This window comes from Thalassophryne amazonica, chromosome 16 (assembly GCF_902500255.1).
Source record: "Thalassophryne amazonica chromosome 16, fThaAma1.1, whole genome shotgun sequence".
In the NCBI taxonomy this organism is placed as follows: Eukaryota; Metazoa; Chordata; class Actinopteri; order Batrachoidiformes; family Batrachoididae; genus Thalassophryne; species Thalassophryne amazonica.
Genome location: NC_047118.1, coordinates 45343612 through 45361766, shown reverse-complemented (window position 1 = coordinate 45361766; position 18155 = coordinate 45343612). Strand labels below are relative to the sequence as shown.

The following is an 18155-nucleotide window of genomic DNA, read 5'->3' as shown; positions in this document are numbered from 1 at the left end:
TAAGGCTCTATTCTGTTCTATTCTAGTAACACCAATTGAGTGAGGTGTCATGACAACATGGTGGGTGGGCACAAACAGCCACGCTTATAGATCTTGAGAATCCTTGAAAGTAGAAACCCAGTTAAGATAATTAAGTTAATTAATGTTCTGATATACAAATATTGTTTTCATGTTGTCTCCTGTTTTGAAAAATGGAGAGCCGGAGACCTGCACAGTTATTCCTTGAGGAAGTAACAGTTGTCTTCATCATTGCTAACAGCTGTGATGTTGTTTCACAGTAAATGATTAGCATAGTGGCTAATTAGCTGAAGCTTGCTCTTCATCATCATCGGAGCTAAGCTGCAATCACTGTGTAAACACATTGGCCATCAAAAGCAATAACACTGTTGTTTAAATGTGCACCTCGGTACAGTCCAATCTAGTGTTCAATTGCTAACCGGTTTTAAATTTCCCATTTGGGTTGACAGAAGATTTGGTCTCGCCTCTAAACTCTTGACGGTTGTTTTCTGAACTATTTATTTGCACTTCAGACATTTTTATACCTCATTAACATACCTTATTTGTTCCCTTTCTGTTCTGAAACAAATTCCATTGATTAGTTTGGGAGATATTTCACAAACAATATCAGCTTAGCTGCCATGTTCGTCCAAACAAGAGGAGGGAGGATTCATGGTACTGTCTTAAAGGAAACAAATCTCAGTCGACAATTGTGTTCCCTAAATGACATTTCTCAAACAAATTTCTCCAGATATAGAGAAACGTTCTAATTAGGGTGGCTTTGACAGTGATGTGATGTGCATTTATAAAATCTGTCTCTCTCTTTGTCAGGACATCACTTGTTCTTTGCCTTTCCAACACATCAGTATCGACAGAATGGAAGAGAACAACGCCATAGAACAGGACCTGCAGGGTAAAATGCACATATCTTTGACTAATTTTACTTTCATTTCATTGTGTTTGGTGAATGGTGGCTATTAACAAGTCATTCTATCCATCTGTCTGCATTTGTGCCTGTGTGTCTGTCTGTGCATTTGTCTAAATGTTTGTTTTGACATCTATCTGGTATCCATCTACGCATTTGTCTGCCATACTCTATGTGTGTTTTTCTGTGCGTTGGTCTCAGGGTTACCTGGCATGAGGATTCATAGCAGTGCTGAGATCCAGAACAATGTGTCCCTAAGCAATGGTCGTCTTGACAACACAGCACTGGTTAAACTGATCACTCATCTGAAGAGCCTTAGTAAAGGCTCATACCTTTACCTGAGACTGATCCTTGACCTGATCGAAGGAGGCTTCCTTGTTTTGAAGAGCTCCAGCTTCAAGGTAACCCAGTCGTTACCTCACATCAGAACAATCACCATATAAATGGTGACATGTAGCAAATTGTGGCAGAATTATAATTTGTCCTTTGTGTTCAACTTTATAGTAAACCTGGTCCTCATCACCCAAAGTCAATACCATTATCGATTCCGCTTATTGATCCAACTCCTTATCCATTCCCTTATCAATCAATCAATCAATCATTTTTTTTTATATAGCGTCAAATCACAACAAACAGTTGCCCCAAGGCGCTTTATATTGTAAGGCAAGGCCATACAATAATTATGTAAAACCCCAACGGTCAAAACGACCCCCTGTGAGCAAGCACTTGGCTACAGTGGGAAGGAAAAACTCCCTTTTAACAGGAAGAAACCTCCAGCAGAACCAGGCTCAAGGAGGAGCAGTCTTCTGCTGGGACTGGTTGGGGCTGAGGGAGAGAACCAGGAAAAAGACATGCTGTGGAGGGGAGCAGAGATCGATCACTAATGATTAAATGCAGAGTGGTGCATACAGAGCAAAAAGAGAAAGAAACAGTGCATCATGGGAACCCCCCCAGCAGTCTACGTCTATAGCAGCATAACTAAGGGATGGTTCAGGGTCACCTGATCCAGCCCTAACTATAAGCTTTAGCAAAAAGGAAAGTTTTAAGCCTAATCTTAAAAGTAGAGAGGGTGTCTGTCTCCCTGATCTGAATGGGAGCTGGTTCCACAGGAGAGGAGCCTTCAAAGCTGAAGGCTCTGCCTCCCATTCTACTCTTACAAACCCTAGGAACTACAAGTAAGCCTTGCAGTCTGAGAGCGAAGCGCTCTATTGGGGTGATATGGTACTACGAGGTCCCTAAGATAAGATGGGACCTGATTATCAAAACCTTATAAGTAAGAAGAAGAATTTTAAATTCTATTCTAGAATTAACAGGAAGCCAATGAAGAGAGGCCAATATGGGTGAGATATGCTCTCTCCTTCTAGTCCCCGTCAGTACTCTAGCTGCAGCATTTTTGAATTAACTGAAGGCTTTTTAGGGAACTTTTAGGACAACCTGATAATAATGAATTACAATAGTCCAGCCTAGAGGAAATAAATGCATGAATTAGTTTTTCAGCATCACTCTGAGACCAAGACCTTTCTGATTTTAGAGATATTGCGTAAATGCAAAAAGGCAGTCCTACATATTTGTTAATATGCGCTTTGAATGACATATCCTGATCAAAAATGACTCCAAGATTTCTCACAGTTTACTAGAGGTCAGGATAATGCCATCCAGAGTAAGGATCTGGTAGACACCATGTTTCTAAGATTGTGGGGCCAAGTACAATAACTTTCAGTTTTATCTGAGTTTTTAAAGCAGGAAATTAGAGGTCATCCATGTCTTTATGTCTGTAAGACAATCCTGCAGTTTAGCTAATTGGTTGTGTGTCCTCTGGCTTCATGGATAGATAAAGCTGGGTATCATCTGCGTAACAATGAAAATTTAAGCAATACCGTCTAATAATACTGCTAAGGGAAGCATGTATAAAGTGAATAAAATTGGTCCTAGCACAGAACCTTGTGGAACTCCATAATTAACTTTAGTCTGTGAAGAAGATTCCCCATTTACATGAACAAATGTAATTCTATAGACAAATATGATTCAAACCACCGCAGCGCAGTGCCTTTAATACTATGGCATGCTCTAATCTCTGTAATAAAATTTTATGGTCAACAGTCTCAAAAGCAGCACTGAGGTCTAACAGAACAAGCAACAGAGATGAGTCCACTGTCCGAGGCCATCTAAGAAGATCATTTGTAACCTTCAACTAATGCTGTTTCTGTACTATGATGAATTCTAAAACCTGACTGAAAACCTCTTCAAATAGACCATTCCTCTGCAGATGATCAGTTAAGCTGTTTTTAACAACTACCCTTTCACGAATTTTTGAGAGAAAAGAAGGTTGGAGATGGCCTATAATTAGCTAAGATAGCTGGGTCAAGTGATGGCTTTTTAAGTAATGGTTTAATACTGCCACCTTAAAAGCCTGTGGTACATAGCCAACTAACAAAGATAGATGATCATATTTAAGATCAAAGCATTAAATAATGGTAGGGCTTCCTTGAGCAGCCTGGTAGGAATGGGTCTAATAACATGTTGATGGTTGGATGAAGTAACTAATGAAAATAACTCAGACAGAAACAATCGGAGAGAAGAGGTCTAACCAAATACCGGCATCACTGAAAGCAGCCCAAAGATAACGATACGTCTTTGGGATGGTTATGAGTAATTTTTTCTCTAATAGTTAAAATTTTGTTAGCAAAGAAAGTCATGAAGTCATTACTAGTTAAAGTTAATGGAATACTCAGCTCAATAGAGCTCTGACTCTTTGTCAGCCTGGCTACAGTGCTGAAAAGAAACCTGGGGTTGTTCTTATTTTCTTCAATTAGTGATGAGTAGAAAGATGTCCTAGTTTTACGGAGGGCTTTTTATAGAGCAACAGACTCTTTTTCCAGGCTAAGTGAAGATCTTCTAAATTAGTGAGACGCCATTTCCTCTCCAACTTACGGGTTATCTGCTTTAAGCTACAAGTTTGTGAGTTATACCACGGAGTCAGGCACTTCTGATTTTAAAGCTCTCTTTTTTAGAGGAGCTACAGCATCCAAAGTTGTCTTCAATGAGGATGTAAAACTATTGACGAGATACTCTATCTCACTTACAGAGTTTAGGTAGCTACTCTGCACTGTGTTGGTATATGGCATTAGAGAACATAAAGAAGGAATCATTTCCTTAAACCTAGTTACAGCGCTTTCTGAAAGACTTCTAGTGTAATGAAACTTATTCCCCACTGCTGGGTAGTCCCTCAGAGTAAATGTAAATGTTATAAGAAATGATCAGACAGAAGGGAGTTTTCAGGGAATACTGTTAAGTCTTCTATTTCCATACCATAAGTCAGAACAAGATCTAAGATATGATTAAAGTGGTGGGTGGACTCATTTACTTTTTGAGCAAAGCCAATAGAGTCTAATAATAGATTAAATGCAGTGTTGAGGCTGTCATTCTCAGCATCTGTGTGGATGTTAAAATCGCCCACTATAATTATCTTATCTGAGCTAAGCACTAAGTCAGACAAAAGGTCTGAAAATTCACAGAGAAACTCACAGTAACGACCAGGTGGACGATAGATAATAACAAATAAACTGTTTTGGGACTTCCAATTTGGATGGACAAGACTAAGAGTCAAGCTTTCAAATGAATAAAGCTCTGTCTGGGTTTTTGATTAATTAATAAGCTGGAATGGAAGATTGCTGCTAATCCTCCGCCCCGGCCCGTGCTACGAGCATTCTGACAGTTAGTGTGACTCGGGGGTGTTGACTCATTTAAACTAACATATTCATCCTGCTGTAACCAGGTTTCTGTAAGGCAGAATAAATCAATATGTTGATCAATTATTATATCATTTACCAACAGGGACTTAGAAGAGAGAGACCTAATGTTTAATAGACCACATTTAACTGTTTTAGTCTGTGGTGCAGTTGAAGGTGCTATATTATTTTTTCTTTTTGAATTTTTATGCTTAAATAGATTTTTGCTGGTTATGGTAGTCTGGGAGCAGGCACCGTCTCTACGGGGATGGGGTAATGAGGGGATGGCAGGGGGAGAGAAGCTGCAGAGAGGTGTGTAAGACTACAACTCTGCTTCCTGGTCCCAACCCTGGATAGTCACGGTTTGGAGGATTTAAGAAAATTGGCCAGATTCTGACATGAGAGCTGCTCCATCCAAAGTGGGATGGATGCCGTCTCTCCTAACAAGACCAGGTTTTCCCCAGAAACTTTGCCAATTATCTATGAAGCCCACCTCATTTTTTGGACACCACTCAGACAGCCAGCAATTCAAGGAGAAACATGCGGCTAAACATGTCACTCCCGGTCTGATTGGGGAGGGGCCCAGAGAAAACTACAGAGTCCGACATTGTTTTTGCAAAGTTACACACCGATTTAATGTTAATTTTAGTGACCTCCGATTGGCGTAACCGGGTGTCATTACTGCAGACGTGAATTACAATCTTACCAAATTTACGCTTAGCCTTAGCTAGCAGTTTCAAATTTCCTTCAATGTCGCCTACTCTGGCCCCCGGAAGACAATTGACTATGGTTGCTGGTGTCGCTAACTTCACATTTCGCAAAACAGAGTCGCCAATAACCAGAGTTTGATCCTCGGTGGGTGTGTCGTCGAGTGGGGAAAAACGGTTAGAGATGTGAACGGGTTGGCGGTGTACACGGGGCTTCTGTTTAGGGCTACGCTTCCTCCTCACAGTCACCCAGTCAGCCTGCTTTCCCGGCTACTCAGGATCTGCCAGAGGGGAACTAACGGCGGCTAAGCTACCTTGGTCCGCACGACTACAGGGGCCTGGCTAGCTGTAGAATTTTCCCACGGTGCGGAGCGAGGTCTCCAATTCGCCCAGCCTGGCCTCCAAAGCTACGAATAAGCTACACTTATTACAAGTACCGTTACTGCTAAAGGAGGCCGAGGAATAACTAAACATTTCACACCCAGAGCAGAAAAGTGCAGGAGAGCAGGAGAAGCCGCCATGCTAAATCGGCTAAGAGCTAGTAGCTACGCTAAGCTAGCGGATTCCTAAAAACACGCAAAGTGAATAATGTGTAAATAATTTAGAGGTGATTCAGCAGAAGGAGTGCTTTAGCTAAGGCACGTAAAGATTACACTGGGAAACAAATCGTAATCTAGATAACTAGATCAATCTAACTGCGCAGATTAAACAGCTAACAGATACAGAAAAACACCGCTGTGCTCCGGAACAGGAAGTGATACAATACCGCAGTGAGAGCCAACCACCAGATCACAAGAGGTATTATCAATACCTCTTGTGAATTTTCTGTGTACTACAAGTAGGCTTTACATGTTTTCTATGTCAACAACATTTTATTGAGCCTTAAAGTAAATAAATATGAAATTGTTCACTGGATCCTTGATCTCTGGACATAAATAGAAATAAACAGAATCTGTAATTTTTGTCAAAAGCATTTCCTTTCAGACATTAATGGCATGAAGGTCACTCCATACTTCTGAGCTGAGCTCAGCTGCGCTGCATGTCAGGATGTAATTCATAAAGAAGGCAGGACATCTCATTTTGGGAGGAAAAAATGTTTTGGTTGATTGTAGTTCATTGATTGTTTTACAACGTTTGGAAAGAGGTGTCATTTGATTTAAAGCGGCGATTTGCTGTGAAGTTATTAATTCCAACTGGACTCTTAACTTGAGTCGGCAGAGAGTGGCGCAGCATTTGGGGCTGTGCGAACGGAACGGAGGACAATTCTCATTTCTTGCCAGCAACAAGACAGAATGATCATTTTCCCGACAAACACCCTCAAAATCAACGGCTGCTCTGAAGGACTGATAAGGGAACCATTAAGCAAAAAGGCTATTGATATCGGTGGATCGAATAATTTCTTAATGATACCCAAAAAGAACCGGTCCTTGATACTCATCCCTAGTCACACCAAATTATTAGTTGTAAAAATGTGTCATGAAAAGGAAAAAAACATATTATTTAAGTCAAACCAGTCTATAAGTTGTATTATTTTTTGAAATACAGTGCTACTGCTTGATGCAGCAAGAAGCAAAATGTATTTAATTGACACAGTATTTATTTATAACATTGCGGTTGGCATCCCGCTTAATGGTACAACCCCTGGCAAAAATTATGGAATCACCGGCCTCAGAGGATGTTCATTCAGTTGTTTCATTTTGTAGAAAAAAAGCAGATCACAGACATGACACAAAACTAGTCATTTCAAATGGCAACTTTCTGGCTTTAAGAAACACTATAAGAAATCAGGAAAAAAATTGTGGCAGTCAGTAACGGTTACTTTTTTAGACCAAGCAGAGGGAAAAAAAATATGGAATCACTCAATTCTGAGGAAAAAATTATGGAATCATGAAAAACAAAAGAACGCTCCAACACATCACTTTTGTTGCACCACCTCTGGCTTTTATAACAGCTTGCAGTCTCTGAGGCATGGACTTAATGAGTGACAAACAGTACTCTTCATCAATCTGGCTCCAACTTTCTCTGATTGCTGTTAACAGATCAGCTTTGCAGGTTGGAGCCTTGTCATGGACCATTTTCTTCAACTTCCACCAAAGATTTTCAATTGGATTAAGATCCGGAGTATTTGCAGGCCATGACATTGACCCTATGTGTCTTTTTGCAAGGAATGTTTTCATAGTTTTTGCTCTATGGCAAGATGCATAATCATCTTGAAAAATGATTTCATCATCCCCAAACATCCTTTCAATTGATGGGATAAGAAAAGTGTCCAAAATATCAACGTAAACTTGTGCATTTATTGATGATGTAATGACAGCCATCTCCCCAGTGCCTTTACCTGTCATACAGCCCCATATCATCAATGACTGTGGAAATTTACATGTTCTCTTCAGGCAGTCATCTTTATAAATCTCATTGGAACAGCACCAAACAAAAGTTCCAGCATCATCACCTTGCCCAATGCAGATTCGAGATTCATCACTGAATATGACTTTCATCCAGTCATCCACAATCCACGATTGCTTTTCCTTAGCCCACTGTAACCTTGTTTTTTTCTGTTTAGGTGTTAATGATGGCTTTCGTTTAGCTTTTCTGTATGTAAATCCCATTTCCTTTAGGCGGTTTCTTACAGTTCGGTCACAGACGTTGACTCCAGTTTCCTCCCATTCGTTCCTCATTTGTTTTGTTGTGCATTTTCGATTTTTGAGACATATTGCTTTAAGTTTTCTGTCTTGATGCTTTGATGTCTTCCTTGGTCTACCAGTATGTTTGCCTTTAACAACCTTCCCATGTTGTTTGTATTTGGTCCAGAGTTTAGACACAGCTGACTGCGAACAACCAACATCTTTTCCAACATTGCGTCATGATTTACCCTCTTTTAAAAGTTTGATAATCCTCTCCTTTGTTTCAGTTGACATCTCTTGTGTTGGAGCCATGATTCATGTCAGTCCACTTGGTGTAACATCTCTCCAAGGTGTGATCACTCCTTTTTAGATGCAGACTAACGAGCAGATCTGATTTGATGCAGGTGTTAGTTTTGGGGATGAAAATTTACAGGGTGATTCCATAATTTATTCCTCAGAATTGAGTGAGTCCATATTTTTTTCCCTCTGCTTGGTCTAAAAAAGTAACCGTTACTGACTGCCACAATTTTTTTTTTCCAGATTTCTTATAGTGTTTCTTAAAGCCAGAAAGTTGCCATTTGAAATGACTTTAGTTTTGTGTCATGTCTGTGATCTGCTTTTTTTCTACAAAATTAAACAACTGAATGAACATCCTCCGAGGCCGGTGATTCCATAATTTTTGCCAGGGGTTGTATGTTACCACCACCTTCTGCTACAGAGTGTGAATCACAATACCTCATTCAGTATATGGGAGCAGATTGTCACACACATAGGCAGTGTCATCTTCTAGCCTTAGATGATAATGCAATATTTTTTTCATGTATCCTCCTGACTATATATATATATATATATATATATATATATATATATATATATATATATATATATATCCAATGTCATCTACAGTCTGTTTAATACAGGTTTTGTTTTTTTGGTTAAAGTCCATCACTCCATGATGAAAGGTTCGTAATTAGTGGAATGTGTAAATCTAAATGATTTATGTTGTATTTGCAATTAGTAAGTCATTTATTTCACTCACAATGAAACTGATTTGAATGATCTGCCTGGTGAATATGTTTTCTGTTTTTGTCATGCATTTGAAACCAATTGCAAATACTGAAATGTGTGTGTTTGTGTGTACAGGTGGTTCCTGTCAGTCTTGCAGAAATCTACCTGCTGCAGCTCAACATACGTTTTCCCACCCAGTCGTCTTTTCAGAGAGTTCTACCTCTGCTTAACGTGACTGTGGCATCACTGCAGCCGCTAACCGACCAGCAGGTACACACCATCAATCTGTGTGTGTGTGTGTATGTTTATGAGCATGCATGTGTATCATAAATGTCACCTTCTGCAGCATTACCCACCTAAATAACATTGCACTCAATGTGCATGTGTCACAGTCATAATTTTGAACAAATAGGAGTAACTACTTGTGATTGGTGAGATTCTTTGTCCAAAATCCAATGGATCATTTGTTTGGTTCTCAGATAAACATTTTGCATCTTTGCAAATAAGTTGTTTTTCTGCTCTTTCTGCAAAATATAAGTAAATGTACCAGGATTTTTATCTGTGTATGTCAGTAATGAGAAAGTACTACCTAACTGTAGTTGTACTGGTGTTTTTTTAGTATGTGTTCTTTTATTGTGTCCATATGCATGATACTGGTGATGCCCTTGTCTCTGTAGCTGTTTGAGGTGGTGAATGCGGGCGCCCTGACTGGAGGAACTCTGCAGTGGGCAGAGTTTGTGCAGCGGTTGGAGCAGCTCTCTTCTTTCCTGCTGAGGCGCAGCGATGGCAGCAGAATGCTAAGCCACGCCTCCTTCAGGGAGTGGCTGATGTGGAGGGAGGAAGGACAGGATGACAGGTTCCTCTGTGATCCCAGGTATATGGATGCACAGCGAGAGAGGAAACAAACAAGACAAAAGAACACTTCATGAAGCTCAGTGTTCCTGTGCTCTCTCTCTCTCTCTCTCCTCTCTCTCTCTCTCTCTCTCTCTCTCTCTCTCTCTCTCTCTCTCTCTCTCCTCTCTCTCCTCTTCTCTCTCTCTCTCTCTCTCTCCTCTCTCTCCTCTCTCTCTCTCTCCTCTCCTCTCTCTCTCTCTCTCTCTCTCTCTCTCTCTCTCTCCTCTCTTCTCTCCTCTCTCTCTCTCTCTCTCTCCTCTCTCTCTCTCTCTCTCTCTCCTCTCTCTCTCTCTCTCTCTCTCTCTCTCTCTCTTCTCTCTCTCTCTCTCTCTTCCTCTCTCTCTCTCTCTCTCTGTGTGTGTGTGTGTAGGAGTGGTCACACTCTCTTGGCTTTCTGGCTGTGCAGACAGGGGGGAAAGTTAAACCGACAGCAGACACTGGAGCTGGGACATCACATCCTGAAGGCTCACATCTACAAGGTAAGTACACATGTGCACACACTCGCTGAGTGGTTCCCAGCTACAGTATCTTCCAGCTGTACCATCTTTTGTTACACATCCAGGGTCTGAGTAAGAAGCTTGGCATTTCATCATCAGTTCTGCAGGGGCTGTGGTTGTCCTACAGCACGGAGAGCTTGAGCTCTGCTCTCACATCACTGCGTAACCTCTACACCCCCAACATCAAGGTAGTATACTGTACCACCACATCGTATCACCATCGTATCACCACAGCCAGACATTTGGACTAACAGGTGGATGCTGGCTGTCTAGGTGAGCAGGTTGCTGATTCTGGGTGGGGCTGATGTGGATTACTGTACCAATGTCCTCAACAATGCTCCCCTTCTGTGCGTCCATGCCCACCTTGGCCACAGAGATGCTGTGGCACTTCTGCTTGATCATGGAGCTCAGGTACACTTTATTTGCCATAAACAGACTTGCTCCTTGTGATTCCTTTGGGAATGTGGATTATTCACTTGATCACTATAACTGTAATATCAGTCATGTCCAACACTACTGCAGCAGCAATTTGACATGGCAGCAATGATACCAAACACAAAGACTCAAAGTCTAAGACCTGGGACCTCATTTATAAACTGTATTTTGGCATAAGAACCTTGTGTACGCCTTTTCCACACATGAACTGCAGTTTATAAAGGAAGAGTATGTTGTGGGGCAGCACGGTTGCTTAGTGGTTAGTACTGTTGCCTCACAGCAAAAAGGTCATGGGATCGATTCCCACCTGTGGCCTTTCTGTGTGGAGTTTGCATGTTCTCCCTGTGGGTTCCCTTTGGGTGCTTCCTCCCACTTCCAAAGACATGCAGGTTAGGTGGCATGGACACTTTAAATTGTCCATAGGTGTACATGCAGGTATGAATGTGTTTGTCTGTTTGTATGTGGCCCTGCAACAGACTGTCCAGGGTGTACTCCGTCTCACCATGACTGCTGGGATAGGCTCCAGCCCCCCATGACCCTTAGGTGGAGTAAGCAGTTGAAGATGAGTGAGTATGTGGTGAGAGTGTGTGTGCCTCATGTTTACAGTACTTCAGATGATACATTCATACTTTTTTCAGTGCAAGTCAGGCCTGCTATGGTGAAGTTGATATTAGGTGATGAGTTACAAGGAAAATCTGCAACACCTTTGTTGGTCTTACAAAAACATGTTTGGGTGGACAGTGCGGTCATCATGGTTTTTTGCTGTTTGTTTTTGCCAAAAAGTTTAAAATTCCTTGTCTTGTCTAGGTGGATGCTCAGTCACATGATGGCTTAACTGCGCTGGGATTGGCTGCTGCTGCTGGAAATCTGGACATCATCTCCATGCTAACCCAGCACAAAGCAAAGGTATTTATCTCCTTGTTAAGGCACCTTGACATTTGCACAAATTTGATCCCTGCACTGGCATGCAATCTGGCGTGCCAGTAAGTAAACGTGCGTGAACTGTGCGCAACTGTGTGCCAGTGCACTAAGAAAATTTTGAAATGTTCAAAACTTCTGGCATGCATTAATTTCTTGAAATCGTCGTGAACATTGCACAACCTATTTGAAAACACTGCGTGTCACTGCATGCCAACGTGTGTCATTGCATCTCATTGCGCGCAGGGCATCTGAACGATTATGACGAGATGTTACATCTATAATAAACATAATTTTACAGATACATTATCTAACTCATGAGAAGGAATGAAAATGAAACTGTTTTACCAATCCATTATAATATATACTGTATATTAGAAATAATTACTTTTGAGACAAGATTCTGCAGCCGATCTGCTCTGTGTCAGCCTGATCCCGTCAGATCTCAGAAGCTAAGCAGTGCAGGACCTGGTTAGTACTTGGATGGGAGACCTCTTTGGAACACTAGTGGCTGTGTGTTTCTCCAGGTAACACTGGAGTTGTGTCAGGAAGGGCATCCGGCATAAAACTTGTGCCACCTACCATTGCGGATCTGGCTGTATCCGCTGTGGCGACCCCAAACACAAAAAACGGTTTCAGCCAAATGAACAACAACAACCTTTGAGAAAAGATTCTGAATGCGTTCTCCACCACACAACAAGCACGAGACAACCTGCAGCTGTAGATGATTTCTCTGTGATTCTGGGAGCAATGAGAGAATGGTTTCATCAGCCAATTTGTGAGAGCAAATGTGTCATCGGCTACAAAATGATTTTTTTTATATAGCATGGCGCCCAGCAGGACAAAGCAGAACACATTGACACGAGGAATTGCACGGCAGTGCAGGGATCAAACTCGTGTAATTGTCAAGGTGCCTTTAGTCTCTAGTATTACAAAGTTAACTGGGTTGTCGTTTACGTTTACTCCCCTCTGTTGTTCCGGATGAGAATGTACTATTTTCAGTCTAGTGTGTATGTGTGTGTCTGTCTGTCTGTCAACAATGTAGATCTAAATGTTTTACTCCAATATGGACCAAACTTGGTGGATTTATCCATGGTCATCCAAGGACAAATTGATTTGGTTTCAAGAAAAATGGAGTAATAGGCAAGACAGAATTTGGGCCTCATTCTTAAATAAAGGGATACTTAATATTCAGTAGCTATTTTGAGGAATTGGTTTATGCAGTGTTTCCCATTCCCTCAGGAACCTCTAACCTGGACATTTTTTTTATCTCTCCTACTCTGCGAACAGCTGATTAGCTCCTCAAGTGTGCTCAGTCAATCAAGAGCTAAGAGACACTGACAGAACCAATAGTCCAGGGGTGGGCAACTTGTTCCAGAAAGGGCCAAGAGGGTTCAGGTTTTTTCCACTGATTCCACCAGGTGATTTCACTGATTAACTAATTCCATCTGCTCAAAGTGATATTAATCACTTTGAACCGTTGTCTCAACGAGACAGCAGTTCCTTTTTTAAAGTGAGGGCAGTACGGTGGATTAGCGGTTAGCACTGTTGCCTCACAGCAAGAAGGTCATGGAATCGATTCCCACCTGTGGCCTTTCTGTGTGGAGTTTGCATGTTCTCCCCGTGTTTGTTTGGGTTCCCTCCGGGTGCTCCAGCTTCCTCCCACATCCTAAGGCATCCAGGTTAGGTCAGTTGGAGACTTTAAATTGTTCATTTGCATGTGAGTGTGAATGTGTTTGTTTGTCTATATGTGGCACTGTGACAGACTGGCGTCCTGTCCAGGGTGTACCCGGCCTCATGTCCTATGACTTCTGGGATAGACTCCAGCCCCCCATGTGCCTGAATTGGAGTAAGCGGTTGAAGATGAGTGAGTGAGTGAATGAAACATTGCATTTTATAGCACTCTGTAATCTCCCTGACAAGCTTCCTGATGAAAAAGTTCACAGTTTTCCCGGCTTTCCTCCCAAACACAGCTATCATTTGTGTGAAGCACCTTTGAATCAAAACATTAAATGTAGTTTCATCCAAGCTGTTTATTATTGTAGTACTGAATGATTTTTATGAATAAAGCTGTGACAAAAATGTGCATACAGGAATACAGGTGACGGTGCCAATGTTATCTATTATATATTGTCTTGTTGTTCTGATTGTCACGTTTAAGGGACTGTGTCCACCTTTCTTTGGGCAGGTCACAGACATTTGTCTCAGTGTTATCCGGAGATTAAGTCATGTCCATGTATTTACATGGAGGATCATGCACGCCCGCATTAAAAAGTGCTGCTCCCCACGGTGTTCTGCATGAGTGGCATGTGGAGTACTCAGTGCACATGCACCAAACAATGTAACAATAGTCTGTTAGCTGTGGGTAGAGCATAGACAGAGAGAAACTGTATCAGAGGACCAGTATTGGGACCCACTGGGTTTCACTATGAATCACAAACATGAGGCATAGACGTAGACTAGTCAACACCCTGTGGAAGCTTATGTGGATCCAAACAAAGAAAATCACCTATTGATTTGCAGAAGGACTTGAAATTGACACATCTTGTATCTCTGGGGAAATTTAAGACAGTTATAAATCACAGGTGAATTAGTTCAATTGGATCTTGTGACTTCACTGTATAATCTCCTTTTTTTCTGCAGAGTGTGAAGCTGAGACTGTATTTTATTTGTGTTTTGTGTGTTTGCCATAATCTCTTTTGTGCTGCTCTTTTGGCCAGGTCACTCTTGAAAAAGAGGTTTTAAATCTCAATATTGGTCAAATGATTTTTAACCTTAGGTAACGTTGAAAGATCATAAGTGATTGTGACACAATTACATTTCATCTGCAACACTGATCCCGAATTTATGCCTCAACGTGCAAGAATATAAAGTGAAATGTTATGTTATGATTAAGCTCACATCATCATGATTTCGTAAGGAGAGAGAAATATTTCTTAATTTATGCTGTACAGAAGCTGACATCTTGCAGTAAAACATGAAATAGGAATGATGAATGCACACTGAACCTTGTACTGTTGTATCAGTGAGTCAGTGTCAAACATGTAAGTCACAGGCTCAAACAGATCACAGTAAAGTACTTCAAATGAATTAGAAGCCCAGAGAATAAGTATTTATAGCTGCTTTTGTCGATGCAGGTGGGTCATGTGGATAAGTCAGGTCGTTGTGTGTTGGTGCACGCGGCTCACCGGGGCCACATGGAGGCACTGCACTTCTTGCTGAAGTGTGCAGACTGGAGCTGCACTTCCTGCTGTGGCCAGAGGGGGGTGAGCAGGAGCCAGGCTCTGCAGCAGGCTCTGATTGCAGCCGCTGGAATGGGCCACACAGAGGTACACACATAAAGATTCCAGTTGGTACTTTATGAAAATACATTTATGAATATATTCACGTGGGGAGCACTCTTACAAAATTGTATCTGTGACTGTGTGTGTGAAGATCGTGTCATATTTGCTGTATCCTCCTGAAGAAGATAAGGTAGAGGAGGAGAGACCTGAGATGAACACTTCTGACAGTCTGTGGGGAGAGACAGGTACTTTTCTTATATGAAAAAAAAAACAAAACCTGAGGTCAAATATGCAGTTTTATTTGATATTAGTGAAAGTCATTTTCCATTTCGTGATGATGAAATGTCCAAGTTGATGAGCTCATCTCTGTCATGTGATGTGTGCAATACTCGTAATGTTTTTGTTTTTTCACTTTTTAAAAATCATTTTATGATGGGTCCACAATGTTCAGCACTATAATTGATCATCTTGATTAGAGGCTGATGCACATTAAAGTGGTTATAATTGTGTAATGTGACACAAAGTCTGTGTTCTTACGTCAGCTCTGACTGCAGCAGCAGGGAGTGGCAAGATGTCTGTCTGTAGGCTTCTGTTGGATCAGGGGACTGCTGTTGATCAAGTCAACAGGCGCGGTGTCGCACCTCTGTTCAGCGCTGTGAGGCGAGGCCACTGGCAGGTACAGTAAGAAACACAGACTGGACAGAGGTTTTAGTTTGATTCGGACACTAGAGTGTTCAAATTCTCTCTTTAGCATCTATTGTAGCTTTGATTGAAAAGCAATGCACTCATTCAAGTGTACATTTCCACCAAGACCTAAAACACCTTGTGAGTCCACATATTGTTGCGTGTCTGCCCCAGAATGAAACTGCATTTACCATAGACTGTTCTCAATATTTTCACAAAGTGTCATTAAAAAACCCATTACATAAAAAATGCATATATTCCAATGCAAACCCTTACTCTTATTGAGTGTTGTTAGAAGGAAAGGTGATGTAACACAGTGGTAAACATACCACTGTCCCAGCTTTTTTGAAATGTGTTACAGGCATCCATTTCAAAATAAGCAAATATTTGCACAGCAACAATAACATTTATCAGTTTAATCATTAAATATCTTGTCTTTGTGGTGTATTCAACTGAATATAGGTTCAAGAGGATGTGCAAATCATTGTATTCTGTTTTTATTTACATTTCACACAATGTCCCACCTTCATTGGAATTGGGTTTGTATAAATGATTTATATTTTCTGCCACTAGATGTAAATTTTGCACCACACATCAAGACAGAAACAAAGCTTCTCTCCTTGGCCACTCCTCCTCAACCCTTCCCCCTCCTCCTTCTGCATTGTGGCAGGTGGAGCCTTTTAATAGGTCCAATGTGGAAGCAGGGCTATGTTGATTGTGTGAGACCACATTCTTGCTCAGAGGCATTTTTAGCCTCTGAATGTGACTGTTGGACATATTTCTGAAAATTTACTACCATCCGCCATCTTAAAAATAATTCAGTAGCTACGCAGTGAGTAGTGAGCACGCTTGTCTCTGTATAAACATAGGGAGCGCCATTGGCATTTTGTCTGAGAATGCTTCATTTTCTTTGTGTTTCTGTATCCTTATCTGTTGGTCAGGTGGTGGAGATGTTACTGAAACACGGAACGGACATAAACATCGTTGACCAGCAGGGTCGAACAGCTTTGATGACGGCAGCCTCAGAGGGACACTTGACTACTGCCCAACTGCTGCTGGATCATGGTAGACTCATTGAAAAAACAATTGTTCTTTGTGTTGCACACATGAATGATGACATCAAGTGTGTTATGATTGAAGTTGTTTACTCGTGGGTTCTGTAAAAGACAGACATTTATATTGTGTTACAAAATGAGCAGTTCTGTCCTGCTTCCAACTCTGCCGCCCGAAGTACTTCTTTGGCACTTGCAACAGAATGTTATATTACAAACGTGACCAGAAATTACATCACAGGTATGGACACTAGTTTAAACCACTAACACATACTTACCCAGACAGCAAATGGATCCGGGCTGGATGTAGTCCAACATCCGGTACCAATCCTGAAAACGGATCTGGTCCAGACAATTTTTGCACCCTGGCCCAGATCCGGCACAGCTCCACTTTACAATTCTGGAACAGATCCGTACCAGATCTGAACTGGATCCACGAAAGACCAACAGTTTACAGCCCATATCTGGCACGGATCTGGGACAGATGTGGTCCACATCTCAGCACCATGGCAGGAACATGGGGTTAGCATAATGATAAGCAATTTTATCTGCACTCAGCAGAAACTATCCATTAGCGGTTATAAACTCAGGGCTGTGAAAAGTCTGCGGATCATGGGTGGGGGGGTGTTAGTGTGTACTCTGTAATCGTGATCATCACTGAGGTTTTTTTAATGTTTTAATGTTTAGAAGTCCACGGACACTGATCTGTGTGTTACAGATACAAATCAGTTTCCTTGGATCCACGGAACTTACCGCTGTAAAACTTGTTCTGCCACGGTGCTGTGATGCGGCCCACATCTGTCCCAGATCCGTGCCAGATATGGGCTGTAACTGGTTGGCCTTTCGCGGATCCAGTTCAGATCTGGTCCGGATCTGTTCCAGGATTATTGGACTACATCCGGCCCGGATCTATTTGCTGTCTGGGTAACTAAATTACATCTTATTGGCTGGAGTTCTAGTCTAGCTTTATTATTTTACTTACATTTAGGCACAATAGGTTTATACAATCACACTCAGGGAAACCCCGTGGTTGTTCTTATTAACCCGCAACAGTTAGCTTTGCTTAGCTTAGCTTAGCTGCTGCTTTAATCTCTCTTAACCACGTCACACACATAACGGAGATAACTGGCTGACATTCCCACCATTATCCACAGTTCCCATTCTCACTGTACTTCCCATATCTTATTACCTAACTCCTGTAAGCTTACTTGTAAAAGACGGACATTTATATTGTGTTACAACATGAGCAGTTGTGTCCTGCTTCCAACTCTGCCGCCCGAAGTACTTCTTCGGCACTTGCAACAGAAGTGGAAGCCACGCTCACCTAAGTAGCTACTCCCCCTAGTGTCAAGTTAGGGCTACTGCTCCATTTCCGTAATGCCCGACAACACAGGTCTAGAAT

At 41.6% G+C, this 18155-nt stretch overlaps 1 pseudogene; it reads left to right on the top strand.

Annotated features, from left to right (window-relative positions):
• Window positions 1-18155, top strand: part of LOC117527209 — a 65971-nt pseudogene that overhangs the window by 37613 nt on the left and 10203 nt on the right.